This window comes from Crocuta crocuta, unplaced genomic scaffold (assembly GCF_008692635.1).
Source record: "Crocuta crocuta isolate KB4526 unplaced genomic scaffold, BGI_CrCroc_1.0 scaffold172, whole genome shotgun sequence".
Classification (NCBI taxonomy): domain Eukaryota; kingdom Metazoa; phylum Chordata; class Mammalia; order Carnivora; family Hyaenidae; genus Crocuta; species Crocuta crocuta.
This window is the reverse complement of record NW_027528872.1, coordinates 8,093,331-8,099,233: the sequence shown is the minus strand read 5'-3', so window position 1 is coordinate 8,099,233 and position 5,903 is coordinate 8,093,331.

Sequence of the window (5,903 nt, the reverse complement as noted above, 5' to 3'; positions counted from 1 at the left end):
TCCTCCAGGGCCAGGACTAGGGAGACGCGAGGGGGTGCTGATGGTGCAAAAGTTAGAGAGGAATCCCCCTTGGGCCTGGGCCTGGGCCTGGGCCTGCGCCGCCCCAGAGAGTGAGGGCCTCCCTTGCCTCAGTCTCCTGCCAGCCCTCTGTGTCCCCAGGGGAAGAGCCAATATCAGTGCAGTGCTGGGGAGGGAGGGAGGGAGGCCTGACTGAAAACACCAGCGTGTGCATAGGGTACCAGGACATCGCAGTCACTGCTTGCTAGCCCTCCTCCCGGAAGGGAGCAGATGGTGGACACAGAGCAAGGACTTTTGCCCTGATACAGGCACTGGCATGACAAGACTAGCAGGAAAGAAGGCTGCCTGGTTCGTTCCAGCATCTGTCACACATGCAGATGCCTGGAGCTCTCTGCCGCCTGCCTCTTCTCCTCCATGTCCCCCTGTACTTATCCCGGCCTCCGCAAATCCTGGAGCGCTGCATGCCAGCCCTGCTCTTGGCATTCTCCCTGATCTCCGGAGCCACCCATCAGCACAGTACGGATTCCTGTTGCGAGCTGTGCTCATACTCACCCTTGTTAGGGCCTGGCCCAGCCGTGTGGGTTGTTGGGGTCCCAGGACCATGGGGTTCGTGTGCTGGGGCTGCTTACAACGGGCAGTTCCTAGGGTGCTCATGACAACGCTGATGACCCGCAGGACAATCCGGGAGCAAGAGCCCATACCAGGCACAGCCGTCCCATTCACTGGGACACCTGGGCCAGTGCAGCACTGACACAGGTTGTACACTCTGCTGCGGTGACACAGTGGTAAGCCTCCGACTGCGGCCGCTCACCCTGACTTGGAAAGCAAGAGCCAGTGAGGCACCTGGAGGTCCCCAAGGCCAGGCCTTACTACTCCCAGCATTCACGGATGCTTCTCTCAGAGCAGACACTAGATGGTGCCACCATCCCCCTGCAGAGCGCCGTGGGCCGCACACCTTTCTGCTTCCCGGTGGGGAGGCAGGAGCAGAGGGCGCTTTATTGACCAACTTTCGGCCTTCTTTCCACTGCATCAGGTGGGGAGGCCGGGGAGACTTCCTCCGGGGGTGGGGGACTTCCGCTTCCCTGGCCCCACCCACCACTGACTACCTTTAAGCCTGTGTCCTCATCCAGAGAAAATAGTCCTACCCCTGCCTACCTGGAAGGACTGGTGTGAAGGGAGACTCGTTGGTAGACACACTTCCCGCCCCCTATGAGCTCGTCTGGGGAAGGGGGAAGTGAGAAATAGGAAAACAATACGGGAAAGTCACTGGGAGGTAATGACTAGGGCTGAGAGGCTTCTCCATCCCTCCGGACGCCTGAAGGGAGAGGAGCCGCCAGGTGGGTGATCCCTGGGCAGAAGAAGAATGTGGAAGGCGTCAGAAGGAGGAATGCATGGGACTTGGGCAGGCGGTTAGTTTGATAAGGTCCGGAGGGGGAGAGAGTTAATACCAATACAGAGCAAGCCCCCAAAGAGCAGCATGGGGACCGGAAAGGAACGAGAGGTGCCAGCTGGTGCCTGGGCCTGGGGTAGTGTGGCTCCGGTGATCGGAAGGCTTGTGGAGCACAGCGCCTGGCTCAGAAACGCAGACTTGGGCTGCGGTGGGAGTTTGGGGGAAATACCAAAGGTGGAAGAACCCCAGCCCTGAGCTCTGACCCTCTGCCCTGTCTCCCAGGTCCGAGGCTCCCTGCCCCGCTTCAGCTCTGGGTGCAGACTGTTCCCCCCACTCCCCACAAGCCTGCTACCTACCTTCTCCCTGGGCCTCAGCACTCACTTGGGGCTAATGCAGGAGCATTACGTTAATTAGTTATTCATTTAATTTAACTTCACATTTGGTCTCAATTAAGCTTAAAGTGTTCTTCCTTATAGATGTTACAATAGCACTTGTAATTAAAAAGCAATAACTCTTTGCATTTCTCCTTTAGAGAGCCATTGGGAGGCTGGGGTGGTGTGTGGTTGCGGGGGTGGGGGAGTGCGGGAAAGAAGTAATGAAAAGAAAGGGAACCCTTGGCACTCTGAGGCTTTCAGCAAGACTAAGTTGGGGGAAAGAGACTCAACACTTCATGGGTGTGGGGTGGGGACCCTGGGGACCTGAAAGTGCTCCTGGAGATAAGGGGGCAGTGAGGTGGGGAGAGGACGGAGGGTGGAGGGTGGAAGGAGTGATCCTTAGCCGTGGAGGCTGGGGCCCAATATTCCGTGGTTGGCAGAACAATGCCCCCTCCCCCAAAGATGTTCACAGCCTAATTCCCATGCCCCCTGAATATGTTAAGCGCAGATGTGATTAAGGACCATGAGTGGGAAGACTATGCCGGATTGTCAGGGTACGCTGTGCTCCTTATCAATCAAAGAGGCAAGCCAGAGTGTCCAGTTGTCAAATTAGAAGATGCTGGCTCTGAAGACAGAAGGGTATATATAACTGGGCAGAAGTGTGGGCAGCCTCTGGACACTAGAAATGGAAAGGAATTGGGATTCTTCCTGAGAGCCTCAAAAACCTTTATATTAGCCCCCGTGAGACCTATTTCGGATTTCTGATCTCCCAAAAGTGTTCAATAACAAATCTGTACTCTTCTAAACCGCCAGATTGGTGGTAATTTGTTACTATAGCAGTAGGAAGTTATTACCTGGTCCCAGGGTAAAACTGGGACAACCTCAATTTGAAGACAGAAAACTAAAGAAATCCCCAAAGATTAAAGGGAAAAAAAGTGGAGGGGATGGCTTAGGTAGCGTTCAGGTACAGCGTAAACACTACCTGTGTAACTACCCCGAGTTCTTTTGAAGGTGGGGCCTGTGCTAAATGCATTCTTTAGGATTCCCAACATGATGTGATGAATACCAGAAAAAGAAACCTTGTTCTGTCTGTGATGTTGGGCCCAGATTTTGATCCCTACTGTCATTTCTTATGTCCCAGGAAACTGAGACAAGAGGGTGTGTGTTGGGGTGGGGCTGGGGGCTGGGGTCCTGGGAACTTTTTTTTCCCTTGAGTGAACAGAAACTGCCAATAATGATGTTAGAAACAGAGATCAAGAAACAAGTACATTCTTGGTCTGTTGCTTTGATTCTTCCACTGGCGCTTCTGAAAACCAACCCAAGTATCAAACATTCCAGTGGACAGTGCTTAAGAGAGAGACTGCTGTGCTGGTCCTTGAAAACTCCATCCATGGGCTGCTCCATGGAATCTCTCTCAGCCACTGAGAAGCCAAAGTCCAACAGGGCAGAAACCCACCAAAACCACAGGGTGGATAAATGCAGTCGTCGGCGAGGTCCCAGGGCCCTTTGTCTCAGACTGCTGCCCAGTCTGAAGATTCTGGGTTTTCCATGAGAATCGGCTGCTACTCTTTGGTATTTCTTTCCACTGGATTTGCATTGCTTGACCTTGCTCCCTCGTTTTTCTTTATTTTATGGAGCAAGATAGTGTAATATAAAGTATGTAAAAGCTTAGACTGGAGCCAAACCACCTGATTTCAAATCCTGACTCCTATTTAACCTTGACCTAAGTGACCTCAAGCAAATCACCTCACCACTCTACCCGTTTCCCCATCCGTGAAATGGGGACATTTAAGAGTCCTATGAGGTAGGGTTGCTTATGAGGATGACTTAGTATTTACAAAGCATTTAGAAAAATGCTTGGAACATGTTTGTAAATATAATGAAAATTGTGATTTTAGCCTGTGAGGAATAGAATATTTCCAAGTATTGGGATGGAAATAGAGAATAAAGACTGAACCCTATAAACTAGGAAATCCCATCCAACCTTGACTTTTTGTGCTCCTGTGAGGACAATCGACACTTCACTTGCATACTATTTCCAATTCCCACATCTGGAAACTTGCTGCTCTGTAACAACAGCCAAATACTTAAAGGTTTAAGCCAAGACATTATGACAAAATATTTATTATTTGTACCTTAGATGCTAATTAGAGACTCTTTAATGAAGGTTTTGCCTTTTTTAGACATGGGTTAGGGAAAAGATGAGTACCAAGAACTTAAAAAAAAAAATTATTAACCAATGTAGAAACAAGGAATTGTTTGAGAGCCGAAAATGATCTTTAAGTTATCTGAGGACTGAGAGATGTCAGGAATCCCCATGTCAAGTTTGAGCCCCACTACTAACTATGGAAACCTTTAAAATCTTATCTCTCTGCCTGTTATTTTTCTTAAAATAATTGCAGCAGGTCTCTTTACACATTGAATAAAAATCAAAATAAAAATTCTTCAACTGAAGCAGTAATGAGATAGAGCTGATGCAACAGTTTATGTCTTAGAGAAGTTCTAGAACAAGACATGGATTGCTTTATGTTAGAATAAAAACATTTAAAAATAATTTGGATCCTTTTATCCTGGGATGGTTAGGAAGGCAGCCTAGACTGCTCAGAGCCTACTTCTTGGGCTGGTTTATCCCAAGACTGATGCTTTATACCCAACAAGCACACAGTAAATGCTGAATGAATGGTGGCACATGTTGGATGATGCATGAATGAATGGCTGTGCATTCCCTCGTCCCTGAACATTGGTACAATAATTTTGATGAGGTTTTAGATCAAATTGCTGTTACCATGTATCAGCAAAGAATGTTAGTATTACTTATAAATAAGAAGTTTAAGGAACTTGTCAAAAAATGACCTAGGAGGCAGGTTTTGTGGGCTTGACAGACTTCTAAAATTTACCACACAGCACCACCTAGCGGACTAGACCAGCGTCTCCATGGCGGGGTAGTGTGGTGCCCTGGTAATTTAGCTTTTGTCAGGATACAATTTTAAGAGGCCATGAAATCATCTGCTTTTCATGTAGAGCTCTTGATTTGCTCTCCCTCTCCAAATTGTAAACAGTGGGGATCACCACATGTCTCTCTGCTGCAGGGTCCCCTCTGCTACAGGGTAAGGAACAGTCCCTCTGCCACAGGGTAAGGAACAGTATAGCACAACCTGCTCTAAGGCCTTCAATCAAAGAATGGTGAATGGGACACTAAGATGACCTCAAAGCCCCGTCTCTAGAAAGGCGGTGAGCACAAGAGGGGCCATATTAGACATTGTATGGGTGGCCCATGTAGAACCTCAGTGAAATTCATGTTTCAGCCTTCTACTACTCATCCCACACACAGGGCATTGACCATGACTGCTTTGAGTATGAAGGTAGAGAGTAGTACTCTATCATTCTATCATTCATTTCCCCATACTTGGTAGTTATGGACTTGGGATCTATAGGAGGCAGGCCAACCTAAAATACTTTGTACAAAGTATATATATATATATATATATATTTTCCCTGTCATTTATATCTGTGTAAAACACACACACACACACACGCATTAGATAGCAGTGGTATTTGGGAAGGAATTTAGTTTCCAGCCTTCACACATTTTTCCTCATGTAAGCAGTCACCCAAAACTTCATAGCTATTATCCACTGATCTTAAAGTTGGACACCTTTGTTGGGGAATAACAGGATGGGTCAAAATCTACAAGTTTTCCCCGATTTGGTTTGTCAGCAAGTCTCCCAGGAGGTGACAAATGGCAACCTGTGCTTGTTAGGAGTCCGTGCTCTACGTGGACTGTCTCTCTGCACAGAGACTCACAGGTATCTGGGAGCCTCGGTGAAAGTGTCCTGAGGGAGGACAGAGCCTGACTGCCAGCTTGCCCAACTCCCCTCCACGTGTCTGCATTCTCCTCTCTCCCCGCCAATCTGCTTGGTGGGATGTTTCTTCTTTCTTTTCTTACCTGTGGGCCCTGGGCCAGATGAAGAAACAATTTCCTTTGAATGGTTCTATGGCAAAGCCTTATCTGCAAAGGTTTTCCAAACTGAGTAAGATACAGTTCAAATGCAGAAATAAATAAACCTGGGCTTCAAGGGCCCATGACTCCCAAAAGTCATCCATTCTCTCCTCTTTTAATT